This window comes from Salmo trutta, chromosome 31 (assembly GCF_901001165.1).
Source record: "Salmo trutta chromosome 31, fSalTru1.1, whole genome shotgun sequence".
In the NCBI taxonomy this organism is placed as follows: domain Eukaryota; kingdom Metazoa; phylum Chordata; class Actinopteri; order Salmoniformes; family Salmonidae; genus Salmo; species Salmo trutta.
The window spans coordinates 41,303,530-41,317,898 of NC_042987.1; the positions used below are offsets into that span (position 1 = coordinate 41,303,530).

A 14,369-nucleotide genomic window follows, 5' to 3' on the forward strand; every position below is an offset into this window, starting at 1 on the left:
AAAAGGCTCCTAAACAGCTTCTACCCCCCCCCCCCCAAGCCATAAGACTGCTGAACAATTAATCAAATGGCCACCGGACTTGTTTTTACACTGCTGCTTCTCGCTGTTTATTATCTATGCATAGTCACTTCACCCCTACCTACATGTACAAATTACCTCAACTAACCTGTACTCCCTGCACATCAACTCGGTACCAGTACCCCCCTGTATATAACCTCGTTATTGTGTTACTTTTACTGAAAAGATTATCTTAACTCTTATTGAACTGCACTATTGGTTAAGGGCTTGTCAGTAAGCATTTCCCGGTAAGGTATTCAACTTGTTGTATTCAGTGCAGGTGACTAATAAAAGTCTGAATTGATACTGCTCACACACACACACACACACACACACACACACACACACACACACACACACACACACACACACACACACAGAGAGAGAGAGAGAACAGAGCGAGAGCGAGAAACACAGACCTAGAGAGAAAAAGTAACAGCGATGAAGGGAGAGAGCCATGAGAGATAAGAGTGTTAAACAAAACCAAGACTAACATATTCTGCTGTTGGCTAGACTAACATTCTGCTGTGTAATCTGTAGCCCCCCCCCACATCGCTCTCTGAACACACATTGGAAGCCTCACAGTTAGTGAGATGGGGGAGCTGAAGCCAACTGCAGAGCAGATAGAAAGTGTCTGTACTAACACTTTCGGTTTCACAACCTCATTCACACCCTGCTGCATTGAGCCAAGCACGCGCACCATCTCTGTGTGTGTGTGTGTGTGTGTGTGTGTGTGTGTGTGGACCTGAAGGCCTCACAAGGATAGTAAAACAAGGAAAGGACATTTCTCCAGTCCCCAAAAGAGAGAGAGAGAAAAAAAAGAGGTAATTTTAAGTTTAGGTGCAGGTTTGTGTTGTCTGTGAATCAGTATGAGTAGTAGTTTCTTGTCCTGCGTGCCTAGTAGTAACAATACAAGTACATATCACAGGAAATGACTGCTTGGTGTGTTGTCATCACAGTGAGACAAACAGCATGACTATACTACTCTGAGCTGCTTACAACGACATCATGAAGTAATAAAATGAGTCCAAATGACAGGAATGTGGTCTGAAGAAAAAAATAATAATAAAAATTGGCCCGGGAATTTCACATAGAAATATATAATGTAGAACAGATGATTCTTCTTGCATAGAGACAGCTGGCATGTTTGGAGGCTTGTTCAGACAAATAAAAACAACTAGGCCTTGCATAGTCAGAAATACACGATGTAACCTTGACGGTTCAGATAGAAATACACGATGTAGATTGAGTAACACGCAATTCTTCGTAGCCAACTGTATACGTAACGGAGATCATTTAGAGTCTTTCACGGTGAGGTAAAAACCAACGTCACCCTCGGCCTAAAAAAGAGAACTCCCACTCGATCTAGAAAATGATAAAGACGTCGGTTTCCCCAAAAAGCGAGAAGTCTGTGGTACGAAGCAAACCAGGTAGGCCTTTTACATATACATCGGTGTACAGTACGTACAGAGTGTTCTGTACATACCTGAACTAAATACAAGCCAGGCTATGGGACACTGGGATCTAGACTTAACATTTATTCAGTCAGTGATTTTAGGTCGCAACAATTCTTTCTGTGGCATCAAGCAATAAACATTTTTTAAATCATATAAAAAAGTCATTCACAGCGGTTTATTTTTTTTAAAGTGTAATGACTAATGAGATGGTATTTAAGAAATACATTTAATCTTTTCATGCAATTGAAGAAATATATATATATTTTTATGTGCAAACTAATCCAGTCATGCATAAATGGGTAGACAATTATGATATTGTTATATTTTACTGTTAAAATAGAGCTCCAGAATTAGTGTTGTTTTTTTTCTCTCCCCAAAAGAGATGAATTTGCCTGTATCTTTATATGCACTAATATCATTAGGCTAATATATTTGGGGCTAATATATAGCTGAGTAAGTGGAAACTCAAAACACAGCTAGATCACCAACTGTGAATATAACGCCCACTGTTAGTAGCCATTTATTAAAAACAGTCAAACGTAAGCCTGCTGTCCAATGAGGCCTCTGCAAACGGAACGGCCAATGTGAACAATCATTTTGTGTGCCAAGTATCTCAATGCCATTTCAAATATTACATTTTAGTCGTTTAGCAGACGCTCTTATCCAGAGCGACTTACAGTAGTGAATGCATACATTTCATTTAATGCATTTTTTTTGTACTGGCCCCCCGTGGGAATTGAACCCACAACCCTGGCATTGCACACACCATGCTGGTGTTACAAACACCATGCTCTACCAACTGAGCCACAGGGAAGGCCAAATATCTTGGTTGTAAAATAGCTGCTATAGACAGTAGAAAAATACACATTATACCTACAGAACGCTGAGAACCTGAGAACCTCCCCACAACACGACAGCTGGGTTTTTGCCAACAATTGGATTTTAAAATGTTATAGGACCATGTAGAATGTGCAGCTCACAACAATGCAACCCAATTGAAATGTACTCGTACAGCCACTGAATGGTCACAGTCTTGAGCCTGAGTGTGTGTGGGGGGGGGGGGGGGGGGGGGGGGTCATGAACGTAGGATGTGGGCGTAATAAGGTTTTAAATACAGTAGCAGAGACGGTGAAAGTAGCTGAAACCAGTTCAAATGGGAAGCTGAGAAACATCTCTCCCACGGGAAGGAAAGGCCTCAGACGAATTGCGCAGGGAGGGGACAATTGGCAGGAAGAACACAGTACAAAAAGGACACATTGCAATGCCTAGTTATTTTTAAATCGAGTTGCAGAAGGATTTTCAAATTGGTAGGGCTATACTTCTTCTCCATAAAAATACTCAAATAGTTATATTAGCATATAGCTTTTAAAAACAGTTACACAACAGGTGGGTCTAATCCTGGATGCTGATTGGTTAAAAACCGCATTCCAGCCGGTGTCTATTCCACAAGTTACCAGCGGGCTAAATCTATGACGTTAAAATGCCTATTAACTCTGTTCCATCTGCGCAATATCATCTCACATGAATCATCCCACATGAATCATCCCACATGAATCATCCAAATGTTGGTGGGAAAGAAAAGCACGTAATCGCCGTGTTTGGCAGTAGTTCAGTTTCAAGCTGAATGATCAAGGTGAGCCAGTAGACCTTGACCAAAGTCACTTGGAGAATATGGAAACAGATTACTAAAGGCAAAGGATGGCCAGACAACAAATCTCAGTCAACATTTACTAGTCTATTATCCTGAGGAGTTTGCTACTCTGGGAAAGAAAAGGTGGACATGCTGCTGTTCCTCGCCAGAAAGATTTAGGTAGGCCTAAGACAAACAACTAAACCTACCATTCAAGTGGTGCTCGACTCGTGGTAGTGTAGTGGACCCTACCATTCAAGTGGTGCTAGACTCGTGGTAGTGTAGTGGACCCCACCATTCAAGTGGTGCTAGACTCGTGGTAGTGTAGTGGACCCCACCATTAAAGTGGTGCTAGACTCGTGGTAGTGGACCCCACCATTCAAGTGGTGCTAGACTCGTGGTAGTGGACCCTACCATTCAAGTGGTGCTCGACTCGTGGTAGTGGACCCCACCATTCAAGTGGTGCTAGACTCGTGGTAGTGGACTGGATCCCACCATTCAAGTGGTGCTAGACTCGTGGTAGTGGACTGGATCCCACCATTCAAGTGGTGCTAGACTCGTGGTAGTGGACTGGATCCCACCATTCAAGTGGTGCTAGACTCGTGGTAGTGGACTGGACCCTACCATTCAAGTGGTGCTAGACTCGTGGTAGTGGACTGGACCCCACCATTCAAGTGGTGCTAGACTCGTGGTAGTGTAGTGGACCCCACCATTCAAGTGGTGCTAGACTCGTGGTAGTGGACCCCACCATTCAAGTGGTGCTAGACTCGTGGTAGTGGACCCCACCATTCAAGTGGTGCTAGACTCGTGGTAGTGGACCCCACCATTCAAGTGGTGCTAGACTCGTGGTAGTGGACCCCACCATTCAAGTGGTGCTAGACTCGTGGTAGTGGACCCTACCATTCAAGTGGTGCTAGACTCGTGGTAGTGGACCCTACCATTCAAGTGGTGCTAGACTCGTGGTAGTGGACCCTACCATTCAAGTGGTGCTAGACTCGTGGTAGTGGACTACTCTAGTGATCCATCAATGTATGCACTTACTTGACAAAACCAACAATTTAGTCAAGTGTTTACATTAGGTAGGTTAGTGCAAACAAGTGTTTACATTAGGTAGGTTTTTACATACACCGAGATCAAACTACCAATAGATGCCTCCGTACGTAAACAGATAGGGGGGGGGCCCTGAGTAAGTCATCATCATGTTTATGTCTCCTTTTCCACAGGAACAGACAACATCAAACTACCAATGGATGTATGCCTATTAGAGTTGACCCCATTTAGTCAACTGGTCGACAAAGATATTTCTAAAAATCGAGCAGAAGCAAATATATTATTTTAAAAAACAAAATGTATGGCACACGATAACACCAGTCTGATTGAGGCCTGTCTGAATGTATGGCACACGATAACACCAGTCTGATTGAGGCCTGTCTGAATGTATGGCACACGAGACACCAGTCTGATTGAGGCCTGTCTGAATGTATGGCACACGATGACACCAGTCTGATTGAGGCCTGTCTGAATGTATGGCACACGAGACACCAGTCTGATTGAGGCCTGTCTGAATGTATGGCACACGAGACACCAGTCTGATTGAGGCCTGTCTGAATGTATGGCACACGAGACACCAGTCTGATTGAGGCCTGTCTGAATGTATGGCACACGAGACACCAGTCTGATTGAGGCCTGTCTGAATGTATGGCACACGATAACACCAGTCTGATTGAGGCCTGTCTGAATGTATGGCACACGATAACACCAGTCTGATTGAGGCCTGTCTGAATGTATGGCACACGATGACACCAGTCTGATTGAGGCTTGGGCTGAATGTATGGCACACGATGACACCAGTCTGATTGAGGCTTGGGCTGAATGTATGGCACACGATGACACCAGTCTGATTGAGGCCTGTCTGAATGGCAAACCTGTATCAGCAGTAGTACATTTACCGTTAATTCCCATCATTTCGATTTCTACAATTTTTGTTTGGCTATGGTAATTTCTGTTAATCCATTCAATATATAGTCATATTACCGCCTTAACGTTGTCGTTGTAAGAGTGGACATGTTTGCAGAGCGCACAACCTAGACAACACAAAAAGTTTGGGTTTATTTTAATTGACAAATTATTCTTTTTTTTTTTGGAGCGCTCCTGTCAAATCTTTGAGTAAGAACACACACCTGATTACATAGAAGTAGACCTAGTCTATCTGGCCTGCGTGCAAATGTGTCCCTTTGGTGATATGATGCCATTTCTGATTGTCTTAAACTCACCATTAAAATGTGGAGCATCTCAAAGTAATATTTCCTTCACCTCAAAACAGCAAGTAAACAAAAATCTGTTTCTGCATCCATTGAGAATGACAATAGTTCCTCAACGTGAGCATGAAGGGGGGGGTATCAACTCGGTTTAGCCCAAAGCTCATGTTAGCAAACTTGCAACAATGTATTGAATATTCTGGGGCCTCAGAGTTTCCTGAGCCAGTGACAGACACAGCTGTAGACTATTTGCACATGTGATAAGAAGTGAAATCAGGAAACTCTGAGGCCCCAGAATATTCAATACATTGTTGCAAGTTTGCTAACATGAGCTTTGGGCTAAACCAAGTTGATACAATGTTGCAAGTTAGTTGCAGACAGGCCATGAGTAGCAAATGTGATTTATAGGATCTTTTTTTTTATATATATATTTTCAACCTGCAGTCTGCAATGTTTCTATTTGTTTATTTATGTAGGCAATTTTTTTACATAGTTGGCAATAGAAGTTATAGATTTGTTTAATTTTCCTTTAGATATAATGTTGATTAACCACATAACATATATATTTTGAGATATGAAGACCTTTATTATAAATGAAATGAAACTGTTCCAGTAAAATGTGCATATGGAAATCATAAGTGGTACACAGATCAGTAGAAATGTTACTATAAACTTGGCCCTCCAAATGGAAAAGGTTTCCGACCTCTGGTGAAGCCAGTTACCGGCGACTTCAGGAGCTTAAAGGCAGAATCTGAAGACCGGCAGCGGGTGGGTTGGGAACAAGTTTCTTACTGGTTGGGCTATATTTATCTCTGACCAATTGATTGGTCAAAAGAACAGACGACTGTCAACTATGATATTTTTGTTGTTGTTGACGGGACATCCCTAATGTCTATGTAAACAGTTAAAAGGTTGTGAAGATAATGGTGTGTAAAAACGATGGTGGAAGACCCTGTACGGAGTGGAAACTGAAATATATTATATATTATATATTAAATGTAACCTTTATATAACTAGGCAAGTCGGTTAAAAACAAATTCTTATTTACAATGACTGCCTACACCGGGTCAAACCCTAACGACGCTGAGCCAATGGTACGCCACCCTATGGGACTCCCAATCACAGCCGGTTGCGCTACAGCCTGGAATTGAACCAGGTTGTCTGTAGTGATGCCTTTTAGAATGCTGCGCCACTCGAGCCCATGTCAGGTAGAATCATAACGTTCTACTTAATATTCGTGACCTCCCTCCAACATGTGAACACGTTTCTACGTTCTGTAGTAAAAAAAAATATATAAAAAAAGGAAGAGAAGTGTTTAATGACATCATCAGTGTGCGTCGTGTGATTTTAACTATTCATGAGTAGGCATTGTCTACTAATTGGATGATGAGGTCATTGGAAACACTCATCTTCTGTTATTTTCTTTTAACATAAAAACATGCAATTTCACATGTGTTAATGTTGGGGGAGGTGCTGAGATGAATATGAAGTAGAACATTTTAGAAATGCCCCTTTAAAAAAAAAAATGCAGTTTTACTGATATTGCAGGCATTAATACTAAATGACTAAGAAATGAATCCAAATAAGGCAAAACAGGGCATTATACTCATTGTGAGAGTCCAAGATGAATTGCAAGTAATTGCCATTGCTTATTGGTTGTTACTGAAACCAACGTAAATTTAGATTAACAGATAGATTATTCTTTTTTTTTTTTGCACGAACTGCGTCTCAATTCACCACATCTGAAAATATCACCGTTCTGCATGTGCAGTGAAAGGTGGCTGAGCTAGAGTGGTGTTTACCAGACCATGAGACACCACAAACAATTTAAAAATCGGTCTTCTCGTGAAAAGGACCAAAGCACCCGAATGGTTTAGCCTACAAAAGATTACTCTCATGAACACGATGTTATTCTCCGTTTTGCTCTACGACCCTCACAAAGCACCACAGGACTTGTCTGAAGGCGTCTTCTGCCAACTTCTGTCTGTAGCATCCAAACAGTTAAGGCTACGGGCTAAAATAGCCCATCTGTGGAAAAGTGAGTGTCTCACAAACACATATAGTACCAGTCTAAAGTTTGGACACACCTACTCATTCGAGGGTTTTAATTTAGTTTTACTATTTTCTACATTGTAGAATAATAGCGAAGACATCAAAACTATTAAATATCACATATTGAATGATGTAGTAACCAAAAAAAGTACTTAAAAATATACATTTTCTATTTGAGATTCTTCAAAAGTAGCCACCCTTTGCCTTGATGACAACTTTGCACATTCTCGGCATTCTCTCAACCAACTTCATGATAAATGCTTTTCCAACAGTCTTGAAGGAGTTCCCACATATGCTGAGCACTTGTTGGCTGCTTTTCCTTTTTTGGTTACTACATGATTTCCTGTTTTATTTAATAGTTGATGTCTTCAATGTTATTCTACAATGTAGAAAATATACTGCTCAAAAAAATAAAGGGAACACTAAAATAACACATCCTAGATCTGAATGAATGAAATAATCTTATGAAATACTTTTGTCTTTACATAGTTGAATGTGCTGACAAAAATCCCACAAAAATAAATCAATGGAAATCCAATGTATCAACCCATGGAGGTCTGGATTTGGAGTCACACTCAAAATTAAAGTGGAAAACCACACTACAGGCTGATCCAACTTTGATGTAATGTCCTTAAAACAAGTCAAAATGAGGCTCAGTAGTGTGTGTGGCCTCCACGTGCCTGTATGACCTCCCTACAACGCCTGGGCATGCTCCTGATGAGGTGGCGGATGGTCTCCTGAGGGATCTCCTCCCAGACCTGGACTAAAGCATCCGCCAACTCCTGGACAGTCTGTGGTGCAACGTGGCATTGGTGGATGGAGCGAGACATGATGTCCCAGATGTGCTCAATTGGATTCAGGTCTGGGGAACGGGCGGGCCAGTCCATAGCATCAATGCCTTCCTCTTGCAGGAACTGCTGACACACTCCAGCCACATGAGGTCTAGCATTGTCTTGCATTAGGAGGAACCCAGGGCCAACCGCACCAGCATATGGTCTCACAAGGGGTCTGAGGATCTCATCTCGGTACCTAATGGCAGTCAGGCTACCTCTGGCGAGCACATGGAGGGCTCTGCATCCCCCCAAAGAAATGCCACCCCACACCATGACTGACCCACCGCCAAACCGGTCATGCTGGAGGATGTTGAAAGCAGCAGAACGTTCTCTACGGCGTCTCCAGACTCTGTCACGTCTGTCACATGTGCTCAGTGTGAACCTGCTTTCATCTGTGAAGAGCACAGGGCGCCAGTGGCGAATTTGCCAATCTTGGTGTTCTCTGGCAAATGCCAAAAGTCCTGCACGGTGTTGGGCTGTAAGCACAACCCCCACCTGTGGACGTCGGGCCCTCATACCACCCTCATGGAGTCTGTTTCTGACCATTTGAGCAGACACATGCACATTTGTGGCCTGCTGGAGGTCATTTTGAAGGGCTCTGGCAGTGCTCCTCCTGCTCCTCCTTGCACAAAGGCATAGGTAGCGGTCCTGCTGCTGGGTTTTTGCCCTCCTACGGCCTCCTCCACGTCTCCTGATGTACTGGCCTGTCTCCTGGTAGCGCCTCCATGCTCTGGACACTACGCTGACAGACACAGCAAACTTTCTTGCCACAGCTCGCATTGATGTGCCATCCTGGATGAGCTGCACTACCTGAGCCACTTGTGTGGGTTGTAGACTCCGTCTCATGCTACCACTAGAGTGAAAGCACCGTCAGCATTCAAAAGTGACCAAAACATCAGCCAGGAAGCATAGGAACTGAGAAGTGGTCTGTGGTCCCCACCTGCAGAACCACTCCTTTATTGGGGGTGTCTCGCTAATTGCCAATAATTTCCACCTGTTGTCTATTCCATTTGCACAACAGCATGTGAAATGTATTGTCAATCAGTGTTGCTTCCTAAGTGGACAGTTTGATTTCACAGAAGTGTGATTGACTTGGAGTTACATTGTGTTGTTTAAGTGTTCCCTTTATTTTTTGGAGCAGTGTAGTATAAAAAATAAATTAATACAAAAAAAAACTTTGGATGAGTAGGTATCCAAACATTTGACTGGTACTGTATATGTAGGTTGTTTTGCTCTAGGACACCCACAAGCCTTACAAGACTCGTCTGAAGGTCCCCGGTAAAAAAAAAAGTATACAGTGCATTCGGAAAGTATTCAAACCACTTGACTTTTCCCACAATTTGTTACGTTACGCCTTATTCTAAAATTGATGGGGGGAAAAAAATCCTCAATCTACACACAACACAATGTAAAGAAAACCCTAAAAAACAGAAACATTATTTTTGAAATTGAGCTCAGGTGCATCCTGTTTCTATTGATCATCCTTCAGATGTTTCTACAACTTGATTGGAGTCCACCTGTGGTAAACTCTATTGATTGGACATGACTTGGAAAGGCACACACCTGTTTCACACACACACACGTCAGAGCAAAAACTAAGCCATGAGGTAGAAGCAATTGTCGATAGAGCTCCGAGACAGGATTGTGTCGAGGCACAGATCTGGGAAAGGGTACTAAAACATTTCTGCAGCATTGAAGATCCAAGAACACAGTTGCCTCCACCATTCTTAAAAATGGAAGAAGTTTGGAACCACCAAGAGACTCTTAGAACTGGCCGCTCTGGCACACTGAGCAATCTGGGGAGAAGGGCCTTGGTCAGGGAGGTGACGAAGAACCCAATGGTCACTCTGTCAGAGCTCCAGAGATCCTCTGTGGATATGGGAGAACCTTCCAGAAGGACAACCATCTCTGCAGCACTCCACCAATCAGGCCTTTATGGTAGAGTGGCCAGCTGGAAGCCACTTCAGTAAAAGGCACCTGCAGGACTCTCAGACCATGAGAAACAAGATTCTCTGGTCTGATGAAACCAAGATTGAACTCCTTGGCCTGAATGAATCCCTACAGCGAAGCAAGGCGGTGGCAGCATCATGCTGTAAGGATGTTGGGAGACTAGTCAGGATCGAGCGAAAGATGAACTGAGCAAAGTACAGAGAGAGATCCTTGATGAAAAGCGTTCTGGAACAGGTTAGGACATCAGACTGGGGTAAAGGTTCACCTTCCAACAGGACAACGACCTGACAACAATTTCTTTAAAAAAATGGTTTTGCTTTGTCATTATGGGGTATCGTGTGTAGATTGAGGGGAAAAAACAATTTAATCCATTTTAGAATAAGGCTGTAACGTAACAAAATGTGGAAAAAGTCAAGGGGTCTGAATACTTTCCGAACACACTGTGTTGACAGTCATTAAATCAACAAGTAGTTTTGAATGCTGAACAACAAATGAATTAGTGGTGATGATGATGATTTCAGATAAAAAGTGAGGGGAGAAAAAGTAAACACTGCCCCCCTTATCGATAGTAGGTGGTAGATGCCTAGTTTCCCTTCTGGCTCAGCTCAGGTGCCAACAAGACATCATTTACAAACAAAACACACAGAGAAAGGTCAGCTCAGACTGATCCAGATCAGAGAGGCCCAGCCCATAAGCTTCACCAGAAGCAGATTTTAATTTAGAATGGATAATGAATGCGTTACTGCCACAAATGTTAATGCATCAAATCGAGTCGTTCCTCTAATCAAACCGAATTGTTTCAAACTAAAACGTATCGTTCCTGTATCTTGATATGTATCGAATCGTCTTGAAAGGGAAAGATGCACATCCCTACTAGATATGTACATAACGGCAGGGTAAAGTGACTAGGCATCAGGATAGATAATCATAAGAGAACAGAGTAGCAACCACATACGAGAGCGTGCGGGCGTGTCGTGTCGGTATGAGTGTGTATGTGAATTAGGGCCGGGACGATACCAGTATCGCACTATTTGTTTGTATCGTGACAGGGAAACAAAAACACAAAAGGGGATTTAACTTCTTAAGGAAAACAGCACTCATGTTGGAAACAAATGTCATTATGATGTCATCCAGAGTCAAACGGATTCATTTCCCAAGCACACAATATTTTACATACAGGAACAGAGTGCAATCTGCCTCGTGTTATTATTATTGTGGATAGTGAGATTAGGAGCGGCAGGAAGCCTAGTGGTTAGAGCTTTTGGCCAGTAACCGAATGGTCGCTAGATCGAAATACCGAGCTGACAAGGTCAAAATCTGTCGTTCTGCCCCTGAACAAGGCAGTTAACCCACTGTTCCTAGGCTGTCATTGTAAATAAGAATGTGTTCTTAACTGACCCGCCTAGTTAAATAAAGATTACATTTTAAAAAAAATAAGTTAGATTAAAACTTTTACATGCTTTGGAAGAAGACCGATTTCCCTAATAATCCTGTTTTCATGGACATATTTGAAATCAGGAAACCTGACAGCACCGATAAATGCAGAAAATCCCCAATCAAAACAAACATTCTAGCAAATCAAAACATATTTGCATATTTGATTCTGAGTTTGGACATATAAAGTACATGTGATAACTACTTCTAAAAGAAGCATATATTCAGCTGTTCCAAGTACAACTCACTTGCAAAGAGGGAAGCTTGCTTGGCTGGTGCAAGGGCAAATCAAACGCACCGCTGGAACGGCCGATTAAGGTATTTACATGTCCTAATAATTTGAAAGATTGCTCAGAAAACCAGGTGTTTTTAAAATCGGCATATGCTTACTTCCGATTATGACTTTAAGCCGATTTAAGATGAGCAGGGTACGGTGTTTACATGACTATTGCATAAACTGCCATAATAAGTTCAATATGTAAAATGTACTCGTGATAATGTACTCGTGATAGTGAGTTTTAAGTACTTGGTACTACAGTAACACAAATGAGGAACATAATGTGACTACAAAATACAATTTTAAAATGTAGCGATGATCACCAAGTTAGACAGACATTCAAACCAGAATTCTGTCATCGAGCAAAATAACAATTCAGGGTGGTATCAAAGGCCCATTTTTAAAGTATATAGGAAAATATATAGGACTAGTATTTTAGGGGGGGGTTTGTTTTCAACATGTTAGGTGTTTAAGACAAACCCTGGGGTTAGTCACTATGCATTCTGTAATTAACTTCTTTATCACAGACACATTACTACACTTTGATTATTTAGGGTTGAAGGCGTATAGCTAGATTTTGTAGTAGGAAAAAGGTGAAGCTATTTAGATAAAACGGAGCCCTACTTGCAACTAAATTCCTAGATTCAGTGTCATTATCATTGCTGCCTCACTGAAGACAATAGCGGGATATCAATTTCAACCTGTATTGCACTGATATTAGGCTATACAAAATACTGCAACAGCATGCGAGGGTAGAAATGACATCACCCTTGATTTGATATTTCATCACACTTCATGGAGCCAGTTCATTCTGCAACCATTGTGGCTATAATAATGTACAATGTATTTTATTCTGTCATTGTCATGAACGAGAGATGTATAGCTGAATATTACATCACATCTGCACGGGTGGCTTGGTTTTGTATAGGATCTGAGTGAGTACATATGTTTTGATACGTCCTTTAGACAAAAGGTTTCCACGGTCACACCAGACAGACAGACAGACAGCGATTCAACCAACACACCCCCAAATGCTTGGCTTGGTACCTTGGGCTGTACTGTTGTCAGATTTACAAATAGCAAATAATTATCATTGTTATTATTATTATTATTATTATTATTATTATTATTATTATTATTATTATTATTATTGTGCGTTTTACAGATCCAATGTGGCAAATATTGGACGTTTTAAACGTATATGGACATAAATGACGCGAATACAGTTAGCTTGCTAGCTAGCTAGGGTTAAAGCTAGGGTTAACGTAGATAGTTTTCAGAGAATAGCATGCTTACGTTACGTTCGGCGCTGAAATGCTTGTAATGAGGGCTACAGTAGTTAGCTAACGTTAGCTATTCCTTCTGAGGTGGCGAACCAGCTACGTTGCATAATGTGGCGAGTTTGCTACCTGGCGAACGTCTGGTCATTTTACTGTGCAACATGGTCTGTTTCGAAAAAGAGTTATCTATTATTTTAAAATCGTTCAATGTGTAGTTACATGGAAATCAAAACCATCCCGTGTAGACAAAAGCCCGCTGAGGCGAATGCCCTATCACCGTTTCCCCCCCTCCCCTGTGCTAGCGAGCTTGCAACGAACAGGCTAGCTGAAGCTAACTAGTTGTCAACCAGCTTTTGCCCTCGACACATAGCCACGCACGCTACAATTATTCATATTCTTGGCGTAAAAGCAACTTTACCACATAAGTAAAACACCTGTTACTAAATGCGTATATAAAAAAGTACGTGACATACAACTCCAAAAACACGTTGTGGCATAGCTAACATTCAATTTCCCGAAAACAGCTACGTCAAAGTTGGTTAGCATGCTAGCTAGCTCTCCAACTAGCCAGAAGACTTGAGGTTTTTATTTTTTTTTATTACCTATGATCATAGGCAATCAAATCTAAATAAATAAATAAAAACGATAACTTTCTGCTTACCTTATCAATAGCGATCAGGTTCTGCCTGTTCATTCGTTTTTCAGATCTACGTATCTGCAAAACAGTAAATTTCCCCCACCAAAAAAAAAAAAAATATTGAACATTAACAGTAGCTATGCCTACGGCTGTATGACGTCCCGTTCCAGTTTTATCGTTGGGTTTGAAAACATCCTTCGTCTTCAAGAAGAAGAAGAAGAAGAAGAACCTCCCCCCCACGTCGATCCCATTGGCCGAGAACAGTCATGTGATCACATGAGTCCTGTCTATCTTTAAATATATATATATATATATATAAATACATTTAAAAAATAGTCTACTGTATGCTGGATAATAGGTATGTCAAGCTATTTACCACATTTTAAACATTTCCCGGAACTGATAGATAGGCCTCGATATAATAACAAAAAAATCCTCGTTAGGGTAGTATGTAGATTTAAAGTCGTGTTTTAATTGCGTGTATAGATACCGAAAAAGTGAGTA

At 41.7% G+C, this 14,369-nt stretch overlaps 1 protein-coding gene across 3 annotated transcripts in view; it reads right to left on the minus strand.

The window, feature by feature from the left end:
- Window positions 1–14,070, minus strand: part of LOC115170207 (ankyrin repeat domain-containing protein 12) — a 47,955-nt gene extending 33,885 nt beyond the window's left edge. For 2 of the 3 annotated variants that reach the window (XM_029726598.1, XM_029726596.1), the window contains exon 1: window positions 13,890–14,069. The gene's annotated coding sequence lies outside the window, so the exon portion shown is untranslated. Of the gene's footprint in view, window positions 1–13,889 lie in introns of all 3 variants that reach the window. The other variant, XM_029726597.1, reaches the window with a different exon arrangement.
- Between the last annotated feature and the right edge of the window lie 299 nt (window positions 14,071–14,369).